The sequence below is a fragment of the Triturus cristatus genome, chromosome 12 (assembly GCF_964204655.1).
Source record: "Triturus cristatus chromosome 12, aTriCri1.1, whole genome shotgun sequence".
NCBI lineage: Eukaryota > Metazoa > Chordata > Amphibia > Caudata > Salamandridae > Triturus > Triturus cristatus.
In genome coordinates, this window is record NC_140595.1 from 778,014,981 (window position 1) to 778,039,493 (window position 24,513).

The 24,513-nt window shown below is 45.8% G+C and overlaps 1 pseudogene; it reads left to right on the forward strand.

The window, feature by feature from the left end:
• The first annotated feature begins 336 nt into the window (after positions 1-336).
• On the forward strand, positions 337-1,079 carry LOC146782804 (vesicle-associated membrane protein-associated protein B pseudogene; annotated as a pseudogene).
• The last annotated feature ends 23,434 nt before the right edge of the window (positions 1,080-24,513 follow it).

Here is a 24,513-nt window from a genome sequence, read left to right on the forward strand (position 1 = left end):
TGGAAAGTGAATGTTGGATAGATGCGGGGAAACAAGAGGTTTGAAATATGAATCAACAAAAGACATGTATAAAAACTATGCTTCTAATTACGTGTAACCTGCTCTAAAGGAAAGGCTGTGAATTCCACAGCTCCTGTTCCAACATCATGGCTTCCATGGCTGCCTCACTTCTGTTCTGTCATCCATTTGGAATGTTAGTACTGGGTTCTTTATGAGAACTCTGTGGCAGGCTGGACTTCCCCTAACAACCTGCTGTGGTTCCTACCACCCCCGACCCCTCCCGCAGCCCCACCCTGGATCCCAGGCTGCCCGGAGCAGTGGTTGGGTCACCCATACATGGCAAAGCAGGTGCTGATCCTACAGCCGCAGGACACCCTGACGTTCCGTGGTCCTTTCACAGATGTTGCGGGCGCCATTTTGAAGCTTCAGAATCCTCTCAAGAAGAATGTCGCTTTCAGAGTGAAGACCACCGTTCCTCGTCGGTACAGCGTGCGGCCCAGCAGTGGGATCATCCGCGGGCAATCCTCGCTCAATGTGCTGGTGATGCTGCAACCTTTCAACTTTGACCCTGTGGAGGCGGGTAGACACAAGTTCAAGGTGCAGGCGGTGATTGCCCCTTCCGATACCTCGGAGGCAGAGGCAGTGTGGAATGACGCAAAGCAGGAGGACATCATGGAGTCCAAACTGACCTGCATCTTTAACTTCCCGAATGACTCTACGAAGCCTCCAGAAGTGCAAACCAACACAATCACGTCCACTGCTCCAGAGAAGGCAGAGTCACCAGACGCGTCCAAATATGAAAGTTTTCATTTGGATGACCTGGGAGTGAAGAAAATAAGGGACGACTTTAAGAAGCTACAACACGACATTCAGAACCTACTGGAGGAAAATAACAAGTTGGAGGGAGACAAAACACAACTACTGAGGAATGCGGGTCACACTGAAGTGACGTCAGCTGGTATCCGTGCCAAACAACTGAACGTAAGGCTGCTGGCTCTGGTGCTGCTGTTCTTTCTTACGGGCGTCCTTCTAGGGAAGTTTGTCTTTTAGAAACACCCTGCAGAGGATTGTAAATTGGATTGATGGGTCTGCACTACCATAGAACTAAAAGTATTAATGACAATATTTTTAATAAATAAATAAGAACTTGACACCTCACAGGTCTTGCCTTTTGTCATATTTTCAATGGACACTGGGACCTTGAAGTCTGAAAATTGAAAACGCTTGTGTAATCAGCATGAACAGGAATTGGAGGACAGAAGGGGTGTTACTTTTTGAGATAAGGGCTGAGGGGTCTTGTGCAAAGCACGAGATTAGGGGAATATTTGACGTTACAACGCAAACATTTACAACGCATGCTTTTACAACGCGGTTTTTACAGCACAGCATCCATTACAATGCATGATTTTACAATGCATGCCATTACAACGCATTTTTAGAAACTACATTTACAACGCATTCCATTACAACGCATATCATTACAACGCATAATACTTTTAGGGCAACAGTAGAGTAAGTGGTGGATAGTGTAGGGATAAAAATTACTATTCCCACTCCAGTGAGTGCAACAGTAGGGTAAGTGTTGGATAGTGTAGGGGTAAAAATTACTATTCCCACTCCTGTGAGTGCAACAGTAGGGAATGTGTTGGATAGTGTAGGGGTAAAAATAACTATTCCTATGTACCTCAAAACCCATACTCACCCTAAAACTTAAAAAATCCCCATTAATTACTTTATAATGCGCTGCAATGGCATGCGTTGTAGTGACATGCGTTGTAATGGCTGCTGTGTTGTAATGGCATGCGATGTAAAGGCAGTGGTGTTGTAACAACTGCGTTGTAAAAGTAGTGCGTTGTAATGGATGTGTCCTGCACCACCTGTGCTCCCGAGGACCCAAGGGCTAACCTGAGTGGTCCATTAACCATGTAGACCCCCAGGATGTGAACATGACATCTAAGGGTTCTCTCCCCATTTCTAAGTAGGATAATGTTTATTGTATTTGTTTATTTTATTTAGTGCTTCAGTAGTACGGAGAATGATTTGCAGCGCTGATCACAAATCAATCGTTTAATGTGTCCCTGACATAATAATATGAGTGCATTGTTTCTTAAATCAGCCTCTTCACTGCTTAATTTGCTTTCCATCGTTGCATGGCAGGTATTGTCGTGTTCGTTAACAGATATATGAAGTCTGTACGACAATGCCTAAATGTATTATTGCGAAATGACATAGGTTGAAATGTATATGCAAATAACTTGGTCTGCATGTGTGTCTGTGTGCCTTTTTTTAAACCAGGAGCAGCAACAAATCTAGAGGAGGATCCAACATGGCAGATTCCCAGTTAATTGAACACAGCCACTGATTTGTTTTCCTTTAACAGCATTGCTTGAAATGAAAGACACAGGCCTTGTACCTCTCATGTTTTGAAAATTCTTAGAGCAAGAAATATTTGGCGTATTTGACGATATCCCAGAAGTGATGTGATGTCATGCAAACGACATCAGTGACCAGGCACTCACTAGTGCAGACACGTGTCTGACATGTGAAGTGACTTTAACCAACACAGAAGCAACCCATACACATAGGGAAGACAGGGTTTAAAGTAATCGAAAAGCAGCAAATATCCCTCTAGGTGTTATTTACCAACATGAACAATATCAATTGTTGATTGTCAATTATTACAAACATTAACCAATAAATGTTAAAAATAATATTTGGAGACTTATGCTCTGGAAAATGATCACTCTCCTGATGATGACCCTATAAGTGCACCACTGGTCAAAACAGCGTGTCACTAAGAAGCTGGTCAACAAGGACCTAGCGAAAGATTAATGGATTTTTCTATTATTATGTTTAATCATTCAGTGTAATAGCCCTGCAATGGACCATCTTATTGTCTATTGCCTCGTATGCGATGAAATGTCCCTGTACTCATATCTACATAGGAGGAACTACTAAACTAAAAGTAAAGGAGAAGTTAATGCACCATAAAAGTAGGATTCAGAGACAGGTCCTGAATGCCCCTTTGGTTGCACATTTCACTAATAAGTCCCATCAGAAATGTCCTTTGTATGATAAGTAATCGATGATATAAAACTGCCTCCGAGAGGAGGTAACATAGAAGCAAAGCTAAAAGGATGTGAGTCCAAATGAATAATGAACTGTTCATCAACCACTTTAGGTTTGAACGCCTTAGACGAATGGAACTCTTTAATCTAGGTACTCTTACCTGAATGTCTACACCATGAATCTGATAATGAGCTGAGTATTCTGAATTGGGAATGTGTGTGTCTTGGGTAATACCTGTTTTTAAGTATATATAAGTTTATTGGAGAAATTACACCTCTTTAAAAAAAATCTTAAATCATATTTACACTTTCTATAGGACGAGGATTGAAGTTCTGTTTCTTTATCTCGCATTGATTACATTTTGGATTCTTTACAAAAAATGCTTTCTGGAATACTTATAAGCACTCATGGTCTAGAAGACGAAGTGATATGTAATAATACTGTTGTGTAAGTTTTATAATTTATCTGTATTGTACACTTAATTCGCCTCTTCTTGTCGCTGTCATGTTATATAGGCCCATTCTATGCAGGTGCCCATAATCGGCATGTCCTTTTTTATGCTGATTGGCCCTTATTTCTTCCCTGTCTCTCATCCTGGTTCCGCATTCCTGTGCAGACAGTATGAACTAGAGAGTCACTCTTCCGCGCTAATCCTTTGGACGCAGTTTAGGAGGGACTCACGTTCTTGCGCCCATGAGATCATCCTAGGGGCACTCTCAACACAGAGATTTCTTCTGTCATGCTCACAATCTTGGAATGTGCTGTTGGTGTAACTCTACTTCTTGTGCCCACAATCCATCACTTGGGACGCTTCAAGAGAATAAGGTCCTCATTTATGGCATGTTGGTGTAGGGCAGCACAGAAGGCATCTTTATGCACTGCCCTACCCCAAAGTGAAAGGGCAGGAATGCACAGTATTTAAGCAGTATGGTGCATTCCTGTCCTTTCTACCTGCGCTGGTGCCATTTTGGTAGCATAGCGCCAATGTAGGCACCCTTGCACCATTGTGCAAGGGTGCCTCCATTGAAGGTAGGATTGTTTTTGTGCAGGACGGGGCACCTTCCTGCATAAAAACAATCCTACAAGGTGTTTTTCTCTTTTTATACACTTGGAAAGAGGAAAAACGAGGAGAAATTAACCTATTTCTCCTCATTATGCCTCACCCTGGGAGGCATACGGATTTTACACTTCCCCTGATTTACATCACTTAGTAAATCTAGGTCACTGTCAAGTTCCATGAGTGTTGCGTGAGAAAACCTACCGCAGCGCCCATGGAACACGCCCGGGCGCAGAGTAAGGTGCCTCAATCATAATATATGAGGCCACTCAATCCGCGCAAGGTGGCTTTGCGTGGCTTCATAAATCTTTATGAGAGTCTTGCATCACACACGTACCACGGTATGTGGTGCAAAAGTGATGCAGGGCTCTCATAAATAAGCCCCTTACTGTTGTGTGCCTAGGAATGGGGCTCGTACTGTTGCTGCAATTAGTAAGCTGTTTTTTATCATATTATTTTCCCCCTAATTTTGAGCAGTGAGTAACAGTTTTTGACTCTGTTGTTACTATTATTATTTCTTTCAAGCCTCTTGAATATACATTTCCTGATTCATTTCCCTAATTTGATTTGGTGATGTTTTAAATTACTACAAATTATGCTTATACACTCATTACTCTGAGTAAGTACATCTTCCTCCTCTAATTATATTTCACTGGCTTTCCACTTTCACTTTGGGGCTGTGATAATTTATTGTTTCTGTTCCTTTACAGGCTCAGGACCATGTTGGGCTCCCTTATTGTTAGTAGCATGATCTGCGAGCTGTACAATACAATCACTCTTTGATCACTCTTAAGAATAATTTTAATAAGTGTCCCTTCATTCATTTTTTTTCAGGGATTTACTTCTTCAAACAATTTGGGTAACTATGATTATCCTGAATAAGACCTGTCTTTAGTGTTACCTTGTTTTCATTGCATACATTCCCCAGTAGTACAATTTCTATTTTAATTGGATCTACTTATGCTCTGCAAATTGATTACTGTCCTGATGATGACCCTGTAAGTGCCTTATGGGTCGAACCGCCGTTAACGTTAGGTGGCATAAAGACAATTTACCAAGAAGCTGGTCAACCAGGAGCCAGTAATAGATGGAAGGATTTTTACATTATTCTAATGTTCAACCATTCGATGTATTAGCCCTGCGACGAACCATCCTATTGTCTATTGCCTACTTCACGATCACCTTTTATGTTCCTTCTATCACTGCACCCACTTGCACTGTGTGTTCACTTTACTTCACAGAGCACCATTGTTGCTTATTGGAGATCCTTCTGTACAGTGTTTTTGAAAATCTCAATAGTTTCTGTACACAAAGGACTTCTGTACTGCATTCAGGTCTCCGAATATTATTGTTAACATGTATTTGTGAAGTATTACTTGACCATAATCTATGCACTTTCTCAAGCCTCTTTTAAAACATCTTGGTTATCTCAGGTGCAGTGAAGCGTTACAGAACTTGCAGTTGCTAAATACTTCGATCATCTGTTTTAGAATGTGCTCTTTTTTAAAAGCTGCTATCAGAGCCAGGGGATTGATGGAGGGCTAACATATTATTCAAGGTTGTGATGAATTCTTATATCACGGTTGGCACTCCTTATTTGTGTGATTCTTTTTTTTTTTATCTGCTTTTTGTTTTTAGTGTTGTTTTTAGTGGTTTTAGCATCGATAATTTGTACGCTTATTCATTTACATGAGTACGCTATGTCTTTATCTCTGTTTGACCTGAGAAACTTGAGAGGTCTGGTGCAGCGGAAGAGAACCCATGCTAGCTCTTTCATTTGTGACTTTTGCATCTGAGCTTCATTTTCTGACATAATTGTGTCTTTTGATCAAATCCTCCTGAGTAGGAAGAGTACATTTATCTAGTCCAGAGACTTTGAAAGCATGCCCCTGGTGGACATGTCTGTATGGGAGGGTTCTTTAACACCGTAAAGCGTTTTTAAAAATCAGAAATCTACTTCTGTAGGTTTACATCTATGTTTGCAATAAATTTCCACCTTTCTATGGATTCACAAAGGTTGTACGATGGAACAACAACGCAAGGAAATACATCACATGCCTTAGCCACGCATTTTTTACCCCGCATTTATTTACAACGCATGTCATTTCCAAGCATTGTTTATATATATAAAAACAATGTATTTGTGTGGGGAGACCCTCCCACCCCACAACTTAACTTAAATGCGTGATAAAGACATGTGTTGTAAAGACATACACGTGGTAGAAACATGTGTGCTAAAAAATACGTGGTAAAGCCACAACGTGGTAAAAACCTCTTTGTAAAGTCTGCTTTCCTTCACAAAGAATCCCACAAATATCCCAGCAAACCTATGACTCTTAGATTGTTAGGACTACTTCGAATCAAAACATATGCTCGCGGATATTCTCGAATACGTTGAAATTAATAAATCATACACAGTTCTGCATTTGCACTTTTAACTTATTCCCAGGAGAAAATATTTTTCCTCATGAAGCCTCACTGCCCCCTACACCCTCATTAAATATGAGGGTCTTCTGTTCGAGTCTTGTACTACAGCGTTTGACAGGAGTAACTTGGCACGTGCTTCAAGGGAGGGAAGGTACCTTGAAGAAGCGTGTAGATACCTACACAGCTACGAGTCTCCAGCGATTTGCTTTCTACTGCAGGTGTCCGACCCTGAAATGCCCAATTCTGCCCCTACCTCTAAATTCTTTGATGGTGCATAAATTCTGCTACCTCTTGAGTTGCCAGACTCCAGAAAGAGTTGTATGCTGCAAGTAATTACCAGTAGCAGGGATTAATTCAAGCATTACACCAATCTCTCTTTTTTTTCTTCATTGCGATGCCGTAAATACGACGGGTATGCCCATATGTGGGGCTAGCGTTCACTGTGCTATAGGACACCAACTGCACCCTACTGGCATGGAACAAACAGGCCAAAATCAGTCTTGTGTTGCTTGCAGCCACTCTCCCTCACCCTCAGCCCAACAAGAAGAGTGTCTGTCAGAAAGAGCCAAGGTCTGGGCAGGCAGCCAGGAGCTAGACATGCTGTGCAGACTCCTGGCTGGCTGAACTGAACCTTTCCAGGCTGAAGATGTCACAGCAACTGTGGGGGTGATCTATTCAGCCTGGCAAAGCACCTCGAGGCCCTCCTCCTCATGAGGAGTGGGAGCTTCAGTGATTGCCTCGTACCCGGGCACTTCAGTTTCAAGCCCTGAAGTGCCCAGGGCAGAGTGTCAATCGGTGACAGTTCGTCACAGAGTGGGGTGGGGTCAGCAACTCTCACTGACCCCATCCCACTCAGTGACGAGGTATGGACTGCGGCAGCCCCTCATTGGCTGACCTTGGGTCTGGCAGTGAGAGAAGGCAGCAGTCCCTACCCTCCTAGCACCTCCGAAGCAGAGCTGCTCAGGTAAATGTGATTTATTTTTTATTTTTTATGTTTGGTGCCTGTGTGTATGTATAGATATTTGGGAGTGAGTGTTGTGAGTGAAAGTGTGTGTGTGTGAATGCATGGGTGTGAGTGAGTGTGTATATGTGCATGTGAGTGGGTATATTTACAAGTGTGTCACGTATGCCTCACTCCCTGCTAAAATTACCAGCCGTCACTGGTTGCTTGTGTTTCCATTCCAAATTGACCTGGCCTGGCAGTTCAGTGCTGGACTGTTCCCCCAGGACTAAGGCTGATTGGCCTATAGTTGGTTGCTGTCTGAGGTGGCACGGTGGGCAAAAAACGATGGACTTGGACACAACCCTGAGTAAATACTAGTGGCCGAGATGAATAAACAATCCACCCATCACATTTTTGTTGTCTAGTTTAAAGTTAGACAGGCCAGTCTGCCAAATGTAGATTTGCCACTGAGCAAGCAATTATTTTTGCCTCTGAAATGGGGAGGTCCAAAAGCAAAAAAAGAGTGAAAGCATGGTGGGTATGTCTGCTTTTTTAAATTATACTTTTCAAAGATAAAACTGCAAAGAGTGGGGTTTATATTCGGGTATATTGTCACACTTGATTCTCCTACTCTATTGCATACCTTGACATCTCATCTTTACCCTGGCTCCGCATATTCTTCTTGTGAGAGGTGTATGTCTTGAGCAGGGCCGCCTTTGCTTTGCTTATTATTATAACACTCTAGTCCTTTAAAATGGGTTGTTTGCTCCGCTGATATTCTATGTAGCATTACGTAATTATTATTTTCGTGTAATAATGTTTGCACATCGTTCCTCTGCTGTAGACCTTAGGTGGAGCGCCTCATGCTTTGTGAAGGACACTTCTTGGTCTGTCCATCATGTTTAATCATCTGGGTTTGTACCTCCCCACAAGGGTAAAATGTTTTGCCTCATCTCCAACTGAGTTGTGTCAACTTTTTTCTGCTCGTGCTAACTCTGCTCACCGGATGTGCCCATTTCCAAGACCTAGGGCCTGATTCTGATGCGGTTAGGAAAGCATTCCTACCTAGGGCCCGAATACGATGTGGTTAGGAAGGCCGACTAACGGCATGTGCTCTTTCCGAATCATGAACGTGTCTTCCCCACTGAGGGCCAGATTACGATGCGGTTAGGAACATAGGCTCCCATAAATATCAATGGGAGTCCAACCAAATAGTATCTGGAAGCATCCGGATGCATCATAATCGGTCGGTCGGACTCTCCCGATCAGAGCCAGTCGGAAACCATTTCCAAACTGAATGGATCGGGAAGATTTCCTAACCGCATCAGAATAGTTGTGAATTTTTTAAGCTATAACTTGTTCAACTGAAGCCTCAGTTTCACTGGAATTCCAGATTTATGCAGTCATATTATTTTATCTCAACCCCTGAGGATCTCTGTTTTGGGAAAGCTCAGCTTAATGTTTTAGTGCTTTAAGCACTGAGCCACCAGTTAGGACGGCCATCTTTCCATTCCAGCTTGAAGGACAGTATGCACTCTCAGCTTGAAGGACACTTTGCTCTCAGCTTGAAGGACACTTTGCACTCTCAGCTTGAAGGACACTTTGCACTCTCAGCCTGAAGGACACTTTGCACTCTCAGCCTGAAGGACACTTTGCACTCTCAGCGTGAAGGACACTTTGCTCTCTCAGCCTGAAGGACACTTTGCATTCTCAGCTTGAAGGATACTTTGCACTCTCAGCCTGAAGGACACTTTGTACTCTCAGCCTGAAGGACACTTTGCACTCTCAGCCTGAAGGACACTTTGCACTCTCAGCCTGAAGGACACTTTGCACTCTCAGCCTGAAGGACACTTTGCACTCTCAGCCTGAAGGACACTTTGCACTCTCAGCGTGAAGGACACTTTGCTCTCTCAGCTTGAAGGACACTTTGCATTCTCAGCTTGAAGGATACTTTGCACTCTCAGCCTGAAGGACACTTTGTACTCTCAGCCTGAAGGACAGTTTGCACTCTCAGCCTGAAGGACACTTTGCTCTCTCAGCCTGAAGGACACTTTGCATTCTCAGCTTGAAGGATACTTTGCACTCTCAGCCTAAAGACACTTTGCACTCTCAGCCTGAAGGACACTTTGCACTCTCAGCCTGAAGGACACTTTGCCCTCTCAGCTTGAAGGACACTTTGCACCCTCTGTGTGCACAGAGACTCTGTCCCCAGAAAGTGTTTTTTGGATGGCTGTCTGCTGAGCCGCAGTTTTGGAAATAACCTTGATTGTTCTTATAGCTACCCAGTTGAGCCCAGTGTACAAAGGGAGTAACTTTGTTATTGAATTAGGTCCCTGGGATACCAGTGGTGACAGTAATGACAGTATGTATATATCTTGGGATCGCTTTTTAGAAACTGGCTCAATTTAGGATGTGATTGACAAAAAATGAACAGGCCCCACTACAAGGTGGATAAATCAGCATGGTGGCCGGGCGGCACCACTTAAGCCACTTGATGGGTCTGGTGATTAGTACGTTTTATTCATGAAACTTTCACTCTGTAAATCTACTCCCTGCTTTACCACTTCGCCAAAATAAGCTGATAGTAAGCTCTGCATGATAGCACTGGGCAGGGTCCTCAACACAGATGCATGTCTTGGGGATGGCAGTCGTGTGCTTTGTCAGAACCATCACCTCCAGTGGCGGCTGGTAGGGAACGGGTGTGGCGAGGCGGGGGTTTGAAACATATATATTTTTTAAACCACTTTCCTCTTCCGCCGTCTCTCTTCGTCTCTCCCCTTCTCTTCCTAACTCCGAGTCCGGAAGGAGCAGGAAGCACACACGGTCCCCTAAGCCAATCACAACGCTGCAATGCAGCCCTGTGATTGGTTTGAGCACCATGGTTTGGCATTCAGACAGGGACAGGGAGCCTGTGCATGTTCTCCATCCAGGCTGTGCATTACAGCCTGGTGGGGAACATGCAAAGTGCACATGACTGTTTGGCTATTCCAAGATGGCCGGCCAACCCGTCTTGCGCACTTAAGTGCATGAACCACTCCTCCTCCCGGGGGCCACGAGCCCCGCCCGCTCCTCTCTAACCCTGCAGCAACGAAAAATAAAATGATCATGTTGTTATTATCATTTTATTTTTCCTTTTTCCACTGAGCTGAGAGCAGTGGGGCGACGCTCCTCCGCCTAAGAGGAGGAGCCGCCCCTGATCCCACCAGTTGCGATGTAGTGGGCAAGTCAGACTGTTGGAAGCAGGAGAGATGCTTCTTAATCAAAGGCTTTTCAGGCAGCCAAATTGTGAGCCCTTGGGTTATCACTTTTCTAATATATTCATCTGTTCTTGTAGATCAGAAGCATTTGGAATGCGAATAAATGCTGGTATTAAATGTATGTAAGAAAACGGAACTCCAGCTCAGTCAACACAGGATAGTATCCCAGGAGAGTCAGTACCCAACCTCAAGGTCAGCTACTCAAATGTAGTATGGTGGGAAAGTTATGGGCCTGAAACATGCAGGTCTGCATTGTAATATTGCCTCTCATACTTTACCAAACTGTTTGATCTTGGACATAAACGTGTTCAGCTGATCTTTCGGCCTCCTTACATGCCATTATGCTAGAACTTTGAAACGACCTTTGTTAAAGCAAAATAGTAACAACATATGAGACATATTCCCAGGACAGACATTCAGTGTGGTTTTCACTCATACATCATGATTTCATCATATTTTGCAATAACCCTCTTACCCACTTCTGTTAGGAAACACCATAGCACTTTATTTACTTTCAAGTGCTGCTTTTTGCTCTTACATTATGTTTCAATAAAGATAGGTAGAATTATCAAACTTCCAACACATCCCAGAGTGGTGAAAATAGATTCCAAATAGTTCAATTTTCCTTTTTTAAACTATAAAATGTAATAAACTCATTAATTTGTTTAACAGTGGGGCGAGGTACTCAGCAAATGTAGCTTTCTGGAGCTGGGTGAGTATTAAAGGGCTCACTTCGAGTTTGGGGGGGAGGGGGTGGCAGTGCAGCACCATAAATCAGGGGAGCTCTCTCCTTGCAGCCCCTATTCTGTTTAGACTTGGGGGAAACCAATGGGGTCTCCGTTGCCTCATGTAATGCAAACCTTTGACCTAGCAGCCTGTCCAACATGGCTCCACCACTTCACCTTCTGGACGTGCTGCCCAATTGAGAGCGGTGCAACCCTCACTCACTTGGGCATGATGGACAAGGGCAGGGCGAATGGTATATGGCCTCCACTGGCAGGGAGAAAACTACTGTCAGCCAAAGCCATTTGTTTTTTGTTCAGAGAAAACAGTATCCTGCTTAGGTGGTTTGTATTGTCTTTGATCAAAAAGGTTTGCTGAGTGGGTGCTTTCTACATGAATCCAGTTTGTAAGGCAGCTGCAGTGACCAAACAGGAGGGGATCTCTAAAAGGGTGAAAGGCCCTCTACCTGGGTGGCACAGGCCATGACCTTTGCCCTCCTAACTATTCACACCCACCCTTCCCAGCAGACCATCCACAGGTGTCTAAATGAACCCCTAAGTCGTGTGGCATCTGTAAGATTCCAGGCGGTCACTGTCGATTGAGGGCTGCTCCCTGTGTTCTCCATGCTGTGTAATAACATACTTAAAGGTGATGCTAAATTAGGAGTGCTTACAACACCTACTGTGCTGCTCCGCTTCCCTTCCAGTTACTGTGTAAACATGTGCTGTCCCCCTAATATGCAGGGACATCCTACTGACCTGCTTGCGGCTTCCAGCCCCCCTTTTAGCCCCCATCCCCCCTCCGATCAACAGAAAGTGGGATATTTGGCACCCCACAGTATCTCATTGTGGCACACGGAAAGTTACTTAACAGCACAAGTTATAATTTCTTGAGATAAGTATAACTAGAACTGCCGATGCGGAATTTCTATGATTGTGTGTGGATAAAATGGCAACCTAACTATAACGTCCCTGTAACCTTTGTGTTTCTCAGTGAATTTCTATGTTTTTTTAACGTAAAGTAATAAATAATTACCGTATGTTAATGCAACCATCAACGCGCATGACTTTTGGTGGGGGTTGGCCACAGGGCCTGCGGGCAACTTCTCCACATGCACCTAACCCTATGCTGCACACGGACTAAGGCCGTAGACTGCGGGGTATGGTGTGTGAGTAGGTTACTTTTTTTCCTCAATTGGGCTTCGGATCCGTGGGCACCCACGGTTCCGCAGAGGATTCACGTCCCTAGATATCTATAATTTTCTTTATATATATTATCTACTGGCGGTCGCCAGTAGATAGTTATAGTTAGGACCGTGGTCCATAGGAAATCTCAAAATTCTATTTTGAATAACTATGGCGCCGGTTGACGAATCCTCGCAATATTTTCAAAACTAATGGGGCACTCCGCTCAGCTCCTACCCTGAAAGTCTCGGGGGGGATTCGTCAAGCGGGGGCCGAGGAAAAAAAGGGGGGTCCCAAAACGCGTTTTCCCCATGCATTTTCCCATAGGACCATTAGTCGAAGGAACAGCCCGAACGGCTGAACAGAATTACTTGAAATTTGGCAAAGAGGTAGTCCTCAGGTCAGGGATGTGCCTTTTGCATATATGGAGTCAATCTGTTCAGTAGTTCCTGAGAAAATTGCAGTTAAAGTACATAAATATCTATAGCCGCGCACCGTGCGCGCACGGTGCGCGCACCCTAACGTGCGCGAGCGTAATTCTGATTGGTGGTTACATGTCAGTCAACGTTCGAATCGGTCGAAATCAGGAAGTGTCGGCCGCGATTTTGTTTGTTTTGAGTGCGAGAGTGAAAAAGGAAGGTGGCGAACGTGAAAAGGGGGCAGGGTAGAGAGTTCCTGACCCCCTAGCCTTTGTCCCTGAAGGACCCCGAAGGCAGAAAAAAACATTTTAATTTTTTTTTTTTAAATCGCGTGGTGCGCGCACGGTGCAAACGATAAAAAAAAATTAACAATTTAAAACGTAGTTTATTGTAAAATAAATATGTAAAAAATATAATAATAAATACATAACTTAGCATTTAAAAAAACGTACAAATTCACTGAAAAAACCATAGGTTTCACACACGTTATAGTTAGTAATTAGCTTTTAAAAAACCTTGCAAATTCACTTAAAAAACCATAGGTTTCACACATGTTATGGTTAGGTGGACATTTCACTCGTAAAAAAACAATGAAATTCCCCCGTTATAGTTAGTTCAGATAACTATAACTCGCGCGACCGCCACTCTATCAAAAGGATGATGTCATCAGTGATGTCATGAGTGATGCCACTGACCATGTCATGAGTGATGTAATATGTGACGTCATGAGCAGTGGATTGCGGGCGCGACCACAATCCTCTGCTGATGACGTCAGATATTACATCACTGTATTTAGACACTTATTTACCCATGTCTTCTTCCATTAATCTTTAGCTATACATATATTACAAATATTTATTTTTCATAAAGACACATATGTCATCAGTGATGTAATATCTGACGTCATCAGCAGAGGATTGCGGTCGCGTGAGTTATAGTTGCCTGCACTAACTATAACGGGGGAATTTCATTGGTTTTTTACGAGTGAAATGTCCAGCTAACTATAACATGTGTGAAACCTATGGTTTTTTAAGTGAATTTGCAAGGTTTTTTAAATGTTAATTCGTAACTATAACGTGTGTGAAACCTATGGTTTTTTCAGTGAATTTGTACGTTTTTTTAAATGCTAAGTTATGTATTTATAAATTTTTTTTTTTTCAGGTTTTTCTCCGTGCGTGCACCGTGAAATTTTATTTTTTTTTTAAATCGCGAGGTGCGCGCACCGTGCGCGCACTGTGGTCGCTCGGTGCGCTTTGCGCACCGAGCACCCACGGTTCGCAGTGCGCGCACCTCGCGATTTAAAAAAAAAAAAAAAAAAATTGTTTTTTTCGCCCTTGGGTGTCCTTCTGTGACCCCTGACCAAGGCTAGGGGGTCAGGAACTGTCCACTCTGCCCCGTTTTCATGTTCTCCACCTTTTTTTTTCACCCCCTCAGACTGCGAGAGACAAAATGGCGGCCGACACTTCCTGGTTTCGACCGATTCGAATGTTTACCGACATCTAACAACCAATCAGAATTGCGCTCGCGCACGGCAGGGGAAAAGGAGATCCGAGCCCTTCTCTCAATGCCAAAGAAGGACTGTTTCATGCCCCACTGAAGTTTGAAGGTCGGGGGCTTGGGCAGCAAGGACACAGCCATCCTCGGTCCTCGTTGGGTACTTGAGATTTTTAGCTTCTTGGCCTTGTAGGGAGGTGGGGCATTCTGAGGGTCTGTGGGTGATCTTGAACTGTGCTCTTGCATGGCTGGGGATCCATTGAGAAGGGTGGTGAGACATGGTTGAATATCTTAGATCCTGACATAAAGCAGGCAGCAGCCCAGAAAGGGCTATATGTACTAGGAGCCCAGAGAGGAAGGAGTTGCCATACTCCTACCTGGAGAAGACCGGCTCCTGTACTACTGACTTGAAGTCCCCATCAATTCTGAAGTGTCTGATGCCCCATATAAGCCTGAGGTGTTGGCAGGTGTTATTAGCTTGACTTCCTTGTTTGCCCCGCCCTGTTCTGTGCTGGTTATGAGGCCTATTGATGCTTGTTCATCTGTTTTAGTTTCAGAGAAGAAGGAAGAATAGAGGTCTGTGCTTCAAGATTGGGTTTCCACTTCACTGCAAGAAACAGGATCTCAGCAGGACGCAAGCAGTATTATGGGATTTATATGGGTTGTTTTGTCCAGGGCAACCATACATGTAAGGAGGGGGGTGGTTAGTGGGCAGATCCCCTTGGGGATAGTATTAGTTGGTAAAGTCCCAGTGTTGTTAGCCTACTGATAGAGGTGCTACGCATGCGGAGGAAAAAACATGTAGCAGCTGGAAACTCGTCAGCTCCATGAGCCATGCCAAGTACCACGCATCTCGAGTTAGTTAATGCATTCCAGTGCGTGTCCCCGCATTACCGCACTAGAATGCGTTGTCATGTATTTTTAGCCCCTGTTCTTTGCTGGAGGCGCTTTGATCACAGCTCAGCATGTGTAAAGTCGGCACTAGTCTGACAGATCTTTTAATGTGCCCCAAGAGAAGAGGTGACTGTGGGTGCCATGGAAACAAGCTCTGGGCCCAGCTCAGCCCTCTCTCCTGGGCAGGCAACATCTCTGACTCAGCCAGAGCAGCCCAGATAGTATTCTCAACAATGACTGTAACCCCCTAAGGTAATCCATGATAGCGAAGCAGTCTGAGCCCCTGTTTCTTTTTCACGTTTCGATGAGGTGTTTCTGTAGGATTTTTCTACATGCAGCACCTGACTCAGATATAGTGGATACCGTGAAGCGAGTCGCCTGAAGGTCTCTGACTGGGAATATCTAGTTTCTAACAGTGCCTGTGGTGGGTCATATAGATGTTCAGGTTACATGACCATCCAATGCTTGGCTTCTCCATAGACCTCACATAGACATGAGCAAATACCATGGGCAATTCCAATTACCATTTTGAATGAAAGTGTGTGAAGAAAATACAGGGCAGTTGAAAACAAAATGATGAGGTGAGGCAAGGCACGGTGAGAGAGCGAATAGGTGGTGAGGGCTAAAGGTGGTCAACACAAGAAAGTACATGCAGAACAGGGTGAAAAGACAGTGATGAAGAGGAAAGAGATGACGTGTAAAATACGCAAATGAAAATAATCAGACAAATGTGAGAATAAAAAGGGTGTAAGTGGGTAACAGAGTCTGCAGAGGAAAGTGGTGAGAAGGGCAGAATGTTAGTGATTGATAAGCAATGTTTAATTCACAGTCCAATATTTTCAGAATTGAAACATTTTCAATTCTAATCATTCAAAGCAGAATCATAGTTATTACTCATTCAGCCGTTACTGCTAACAAGTATTGGCAACACCAATAGATCTGGCTTTTAATTGGTGTATATTCATTGTTGTGTGATATGTCTAGGACCAATAACAGAAAACTCACTCAGAGGCACCCAAATACTGGTCTCGTTTTGATCTACTTTCAAGAAAGTGTCACTCAAAGCGTCACACATTTGGCAGCAGAGTGTCACTCATTCACACACTGAAACCATGGAAATGTCTCACAAAGCAACCTGAAAAGTTTGGAGCGAGGACTCACTAAGAATGTCTGTGTATGTGTGAGTTGTGTCAGCCCACCACACACTTGCCACCACATCCTGTGCCCTACAATTAGTCTTGATTGGTTAGCATACGGCATCGTTTTTGTAGTTCTTTTGTTACTCGTTTAGGGATTTGTAATTTTTTTTAGGTCTGATGTTAGCCAAGACCTTTTGATTTTACTAATATTATATTTGTAATATACTTACGTCATTCACATTTTGCTTGTTCCCACTACAGCATACAGCCTAGGTCAATGGGTCAATGGGCCAGGCTACTTCAGCCACTGGCTAACTTCACATTGAGTGATGCATTTAGCCCTTTCACAAGGAGCACATCCACATGCAAGGTAGTTCCCGTCAGTGCCAGTGTTTTCGTTTTTACTTTATTATTACCTTAGTGTTGCCTTTGTTTCTAGAGCCTGATGTGATAGGAGGATGTTCTCTACTAGATGCGAGCACAGACACGGTACGTTCCAGCTTTACCAGTTCCTGTCTTCTGCCAATGCTGTTGTAAATTCTTTTTGAAGTGGCCTTTGTTTATCTGATTGCTACTTTTTCACACCGTACCAGCAGCTCACATGAACTCAAGACTATAAGCCCATGAGGTGCTCTATTTTTCCAATACTGTCTTTCTGTCATTCCGTCTTTCTTTCCTCGTTTGTTTGTTTTCTTTCTTTCTTTTTTCTTTCCTTCCATCTTTCTTTCTTTCTTTCTTTTTTGCCTTGCTCTTTCATTCTTGCCTTCCTCTTTCTTTCTTTCCTTCCTCGTTCATTTTTTCATTTTTGCAATTGCCTTGCTCTTTCTTTCTTCCTTGCCTTCCTCTTGCTTCCTTGCCTTCCTCTTTCTTTCTTTTCTTCTTGTCTTCCTTTTTCTTTCTTTCTTCCTAGTCATCCTCTTTTTTACTTGCCTTTTTCTCTTTCCTTCTTTCTTTCTTTCCTTCTTTCTTCCTTTCCTGTCTCCCTTTTCCCTTCTTCCTCTTTCCTTGTCTTCCTCTTTCTTATTTTCCTCTTTTCTTTTTCTTTTTTGTCTTCCTTGTTCTTTCTTTTTCTTCTTTCTTTCTTCTCTTCCCCTCCTTTCTTACCTTCTTTCTTTCTTGCCTTCCTATTTCCTTCTTTCTTGCCTTCCTTCCTTTCTTGTCTTCTTTATTTCTTGCCTTCATCTTTTTTCTTGCCTTTCTCTTTCTTACCTTCCTCTTTTCTTTTTTCTTGTTTTCATTCTTTCTTGTCTCCCTCTTTATTTCTTCTTACCTCCCTCTTCTTTTTTTCTTTGGGGCATATTATCTAGGGACGGCGATAAATAACGCAAAGCGCGCTTAGCGCTTTTTTATGTATCGCCGTTCATCGCTGGAATTTATCGCCTTGGTAGCGCGTTCTTAACAATGCATTTCTCCAGGGCGATAAAAATTCCAGTGATAGCTGGGATATCGCCGTTTTGCAGGGAACAGCTCTGGTTTTCCAGCGATGTTCCCTGCAAAACGGCGATAACCTTGCTGATACGACCCGGTGGTCGTATCAGCATAATCCACCCCAATGTTAGGGATAGGTAAGTGTGCATTTTAGCAGACGTTAGTTTTTTGCAAAAACAGCAGTTTTCTCCAAAAACTAACGTCTGCTTAAATGCTGGGGCAGCCTTGTAAATATCGCGATGTGCACATCAGCGATATTTGCAAGTTTGTACTGCCCAGTGACGCCCACTTTGCATCTCATTAGAGATACAAAGCGAGGCGTCGATAACAAGACTGCTAACATGCGCTAATGCTTGTTAGCACTGCCTTGTTCATAGGGCGAAAACATTATCTCCGCTTTTTTGGCTTTTAAAGCCAAAAAAGCGGAGATCAGGCCCTTGATAATATGCCCCTTTGTTTGTTTCTTTTTTTCTCAAAGGGAAGAGGCTGGCAGCAATGCCAGACAGATTGACTTTTTTTAGTCTGTGTTAGCCAAGACCTTTAGATTTTACAAAAATTATGTGAATGACAGAATTCCTCATAGGGGGTTTCAGGCAGACTTCACTCATTAGTCTGTGCTTGTGTCATTCACATTTTTCTTTCACTCACTCCAGCATGCATCAAGTGATAATGTGTCAGCCTACTTCAGCCATTGGTTGACTTCACTATGAGTTAGGGCTTGCTGTCCTTTCACAAGGATCACATCCACTCACAAAGTCGTTCCCTTCAGTGTCAGGGATGGCAATGAGCGCTTTTTTTTGTGACCAAAACAATGTTTTTGCCTTTAGCCAAAGCTTTATTTTTTTTCATTTTAGATTGACGAGGGCAGCAGCAACTTCTTAGCAATAACGTTTTGTAAAACTATGACAAAATAAAACAAGTATTGCTAAAAGACTGGTGGCCAATGCCAGCTGTATTTGCTTTTCCAATGCTTGTCATGGCTTGTTGCGTGTAAGATTGGCTAGTATTAATAAAGCAAGAAAGGGATTAACAAACAGCAATACCATAAACTACCAGGAGATGGTAGCATTGTACAGCAGATATTTTGGTGACACCTCTGTAGCATCACTCATGACATACATACACTAGCGTTGTACGCCGCATTCGATTGTTTTGTTCGATTAAGAAATATTAGTTTTGAAGCCTCTCGCCGAGGACCTAATCGCTACCGTTTTGGGACTGCGGTAGGGAAAACAGCTATAGAGAGGTCTCCCAGGCGGGCATTATGCTGGGCAGAAGCTTGCCTTCCGGTGGCTCCCGCAGGGCTGGCTCGGGACCCTGGTGGGTGCGCGGTATCATGGCCTGGGCTGGACGTCTTTGGGTTCCTTGTGGGGTGGGCAGACCCCAGGTCGGGCGTTGGTGCCAGAGGAGCGTCTTTTTACGCTTTCATGCGCAAACTATTCATGCGAGAGCCGGGGCCCGCGGTGACTGAAATGCTATCCACAACCCGGGCTTTGTTTACCAAGTGTCTCCTTAAGTATTAAAATGAACCGGAAGGAATGCCGCTGCCCGCGTCCCACGCAGTGGGACATCAGCAGGGCAGCATTCTAGTGGCCGCCCGTCGGAGCCTTCCCCCCTTGCTGCCTCGCGCGCGAGGCCGACGCCCACTTGGGAAAAACCCCTATCGCGTGGAGCTGGGGGGGCGGGGGGCGCGGCTTACTCCCTACTTAGTGGGCTCTCTCGCCCAGTTCCTCCTCTGTCTCCTGCGCGCCGCAGCCAGCCTGGACACGCGTTCTTCCTGCGCCGCATCGCGATCGGGACACGAGGTCCAGTCATGGCGGGGGTCGTCGCCACGCTGTCTTTGTCCGTCGGGGTTATTAAGGTGAGCCAGGGTGTTAGTGTGTCGTCCCTGTCTCTTGCCCGGAGTACCTCCGGCGGTTGTGGTTTTAGGCTCTATCTCCCCGGTGGTGACCTCCGAGGTTATGGTGTGTCCGTGAACCTTTCAGGCGGTTTGAGTGCACGTCCGGCGGGGCGGGGGACAAAGAGGCCAAAGAGGCGCAGGTCGTAAAGACTGGCGGTGGATCAGGCTCGTTACTTGCAGCCAGCATGCACTAGATGATTGTGCCCCATGGCGAGGTTATTGTTGTTATTTGCGGATGTTACTCGCTCTTACCTGGCAGCACGAGAGAGTGTTGGTGGTTTGTAGTAGGACGTACTTTCTCCAGGGAGGCACGGGCTCCCGCACTGTACTTGACACTTCCATGAGTTGACCGACCCTTATTTTCATTGAAATGTGTCTGTGGGACTCGGACTCGTGTCCCAGATCCTCACGTGCTTTCCCCAAAGCACAGGTGGTGGTAGAGGTTTTTCCACTGCTGTAGTGTGCGTGAGGGCGGCAGTCATTGCACGTGTATGTGTTATAATGGTTTTCGGGCGCAGCTAGGAGAGTTCACCACCTGTGCATGTTTTCAGCAGCTGTGCAGCTCCTGTCCTCTGTATTTTATGACAACAGACAGGATAGTTACCGTACATTGTTTAATATCCCTTGGTTAGGATGATATACGCTTCTTCCGGCTGTATCAGCCAGTGACGGAGCCAGCTCTTTCTTTCCAGTTGCCATGCAGTTTAGTGATATTCCCCGTACATTTCCATTTTTGTTATAAGCGGATATTTCGCCTGTCTAGTTTTGCCTCGTATTTACGCGAGTCTCCCTCACACATAGTTCAGTTACGTTTTAAGGGAAGAGCGCTTATGATATTGTGCTGTGCTTGTTAACACTTGCACATGCAAGCCATTAGCAAATACAGTGTTCGTATCCCCTGGAGCGCGGATTCGCAGGTCTCTGAGGCGGGATTAGCAGCAGGAGGACTCACCCGGCCTCTCTCGCCACTGCCTGCCATGCTCCCGCCACGCACAGCAGGCTGTCCCTTCCTCTCCTGGCCGCGTTTCCACTCCTTTCCCTGTTCTGGACCGCAAACAACCGGCTTCACGCCTCTCTGTTGCTGTAGTGTAGCATTTATGTAGCGCTTCATGTTCCATTGCGAGGCGTCGAAGCGCATGACCACACAAGTAGTACAACACACAGCCAGGGTTTACATAGCTGGAAGGGTGTTTGCTGAATCCTTTGTTATGAATCTTTGTGGGTGCGCTTTGAAGTAGCCCGCTAGTGACGAGTGAGGTGCTGTGATCTTGGTGTGTAGCGCCTACCTGTGTGACGGAGGAAAGAAGTGCTAGAGTCAGGCGCGCAAAGGTGTAATTGTAGTTAGCTGGTGGTAATGGTTTACTTTGCAGGTCACGAGTTGTGCTTATGAGTTCTTTGTGTCTTCCAATTTATCTCCCATGATGCCTCCCGCATTTGGGGTAAAGGTTCTGAGGGCCTTGTATAGAGATCACTGAAGTACTTGCTAAAGTGCACAGTACACACCAAACCGTCTCCTCGAGTGATTCTTTTCTATCGACGCGTCCTGGTGGGTCCTCGCTTACCAGCGATTGGCCGCTTTCGGATCGCTTCTCTTCCTGCGCCTGAATATGTAATGTAACGCACTGCACGGCACTTCTGGAGGATGTCCCTGTAATTGGTGGCCGGCTCCGTCGGCGTTGTTGCGGTCTCCTTTGTTCCGCGGGACACGTTGTCCACATCGCGCATTGGGTCTGTGTGTGCGGATGTTGAAGGCTGTGGCGCCGGAGTGCTGGATGGTTTTTTCTGGCCGCTGAGGGGCAAAGGGGGTAGCAAGAGGCCGCGGCCAGCCTCGCATTGCCCTGCAGGCCAGCTCGGTCATTGTTACCTTTTCTTCTCTGCTCTGCTTCAGTTTGTACCTCCGCGGGGGGATGCGCTTTGAGTCGTTGCGTGGCATGGTTATGCTTTTATGGGTCGTGGGTCGTGTTTATGGCGCTCCGACGTTGGTCTTTCGTTCCCCGGCGCGCGAGGGTTGGCGCTGTGCCCCGGGCGGGTTCCCAGGTACCGCATAGTTGGGATGGTTGCACCCGGGACTTGTAGGAGGTGTGGTCCGCCGGCTTGAAGGACTGCCGACTTTGGTGCAGGAGGCCAGGTTCGTGCCCTCGAGGTCGCGTCCACGTTGCGGTGCGCATGTGGGCGCTCCAATGCCTCCGGGCCGAGGTCGCGACATATGAATGTGCGGGCGTTTGCCCCCGCTTTACAGTGCACATGTGGGCGCATCCTGGTCAGGTTCGCGCTTGGTTGCTATGCAAACAGTTGCCCCAGTTTTGTGGCGCTCATGTGGGGGCGCCAATGCCTTCGGGTCGAGTCCGCGCCATGTAGTTGTGCACACATTTGCCCCGCTTTGCGGTGCACAAGTAGGCGCTCCGGTTTCTCCGGGTCATGTTCGCGCCATGTTACTGTGCGTGCGTTTGCCCCTGCTTTGAGGCGCTCAGGTGGGCGCCCCGGTGCACGCCAGGCAGACATGCTGGCGTTTTGTCCACGCTTCGCGGTGCTCATGAGGAGCGCTCCGGTGCCGGGGGTCGAGTTCGCGCTAGATGGGTGCCGGCCGTTTTTCCTACGCTGCGCGCGCAGGTTGGTGCGCCCCCCCCCCCCCTGGAGCCCCTCCAGTCTGTGCCCCCCCCCCCTGGAGCCCCTCCAGTCTGTGCAGTGCACGCGCTGCCGGTCCGCGCGCGTCTTGGCTGCCAGCGTCGGTTTGGAACGTGCCGGACGTGTTGGGTCTTCTCCGGTGGCGGCGGCGCACCGAGGATGCCGTGCCGCGCTCCCCGCGTTTCGGCCGAGGATTGAGGGAGGTGTCATTTGCCAGCCCTCGTTTCCTTTCTTGTTTTCCTGGGTTGTGGATGTAATGCGCTGCCATGTGGGCTTGTGGCAGCAATGGCGGAGTGCCTGCCATGGGGAAGATGGGACATTGAGACGCCTGTCTGCACGCGCTTTGTCAAGGTATCTTTATCTTGATGGCAAATGTACTTGTCTCCGTTGCAAAATTGGCCCACTATTCATAGCATGCGTGCCGCGGTGTGCCAAAAGTAGCTGTGTTGCACGTGTGGTTCTAGGTACAGGCCTTCATGCTGTGACGCGAGAGCTGATGGGTAAAAAGTATTCATGTTTATTACATGGCATAAGGCCCGGCCTCGGGGTGCGTAAAGCATGATTATACAAAATGGTAGCCAATGAGATTTACCATAAATGAAATATATATATATGTTGTAGCATGATTTAAACAGGTGTCAGCCTCGCACAGTGCGTGGAATGGGTGTTACAAACTGGGTGTAAAGTACCACATATGATGTTTTCACTGTTACGCTTGGGTAAGATTGTTCATTGTGACACGGCTAATCGGCATGTTTCACGATTTAGGGTAACACTCAGGGGAATTTGCATTTTTCGTTTTTCATCCAACAATAACTCCACCCCAGTTCTGAAATGCACGAGGTGAAGTTTGTGAATGGATAGCCAGGGCTTCTCACAAAATATTCACTGTTTTTAAGAGTTCGCTGTAAAAGCCCCTGATGAAGTACTCATTAGTGAGAAATGCATTGGAAACATCTCTAGAACACAACATGTGTGCAATGGAAGCAAGTTTAATTTATAATGAAATGTCAAAGGTGGCAGGAATGCATGCAGTGTCTGTGGGATGTAGCTGGCTGGTTGCTGTCGACCACGCTCATAGTGTGGGGGTCTGCTGTTCAGAATGCTTGTTCCACGGGTGAGGCCTTTCCCCCTTTCTAACATTGTTCCATCGATTTCTGGTCAACGTTTTGGTCAATCTGGGCATATGTGCGAGTTGTTAGACAATATCCCAGGTTATTCCTTCTCAATTTCAGAATTGTGAGATCGTTTGGGGTATATGCCGGGCCTGCACGAATGGGCATTGGCAGCACATTGTAAGTGTACCCTCTGGCGTATTGGGGACATCTGATCTTGCCGTTTGTGGAAGGTTGATTTTGGTGTCCCAGTTCCTCGACTATGTTACTGCTATTTGGTTTTTCCTGGCCTGGTCGATTAGCTCGGTTGGTTGTAGCGTGGTGCTAGTGGCAAGAAGGTAGCGGGTGCAACCCCCGTATTGGCCAATGCTTGTGGCATCGGTCTCTGTGGCGTAATCGGTTAGCGCTTTCGGCTTTTAAAGGAAAGGTTGGTGGTTCATGCCCACCCAGGGACGCAAGATTGTATTTTTATAAACGGATTGGTGTGCTTTCAGTGCGCTGAGCTAGTTGTTTTTCCTGGCCTGGTCGGTTAGCTCGATTGGTTGTAGCGGGGTGCTAGTGCCGCGAAGGTGGCAGGTGCGACCCCCGTACTGGCAATGCTTGAGGCATCGGTCTCTGTGGCGCAATCGGTTCGCGCGTTCGGCTCTTAAAGGAAAGGTTGGTGGTTCAAGCCCACCCTGGGACGCAAAAAATTGTATTTTCACTCATTGCAAAGCTTTCAGTGCGCTGAGCTACCGTGTCCTGGTAAATTATACGTTCGGTCGCCGTGGAAGCTAAGCAGGGTAGGGACTGGATAGCACTTGGGTGGGGGGCCAGAATGGGTTATGTTGGATGCTGGT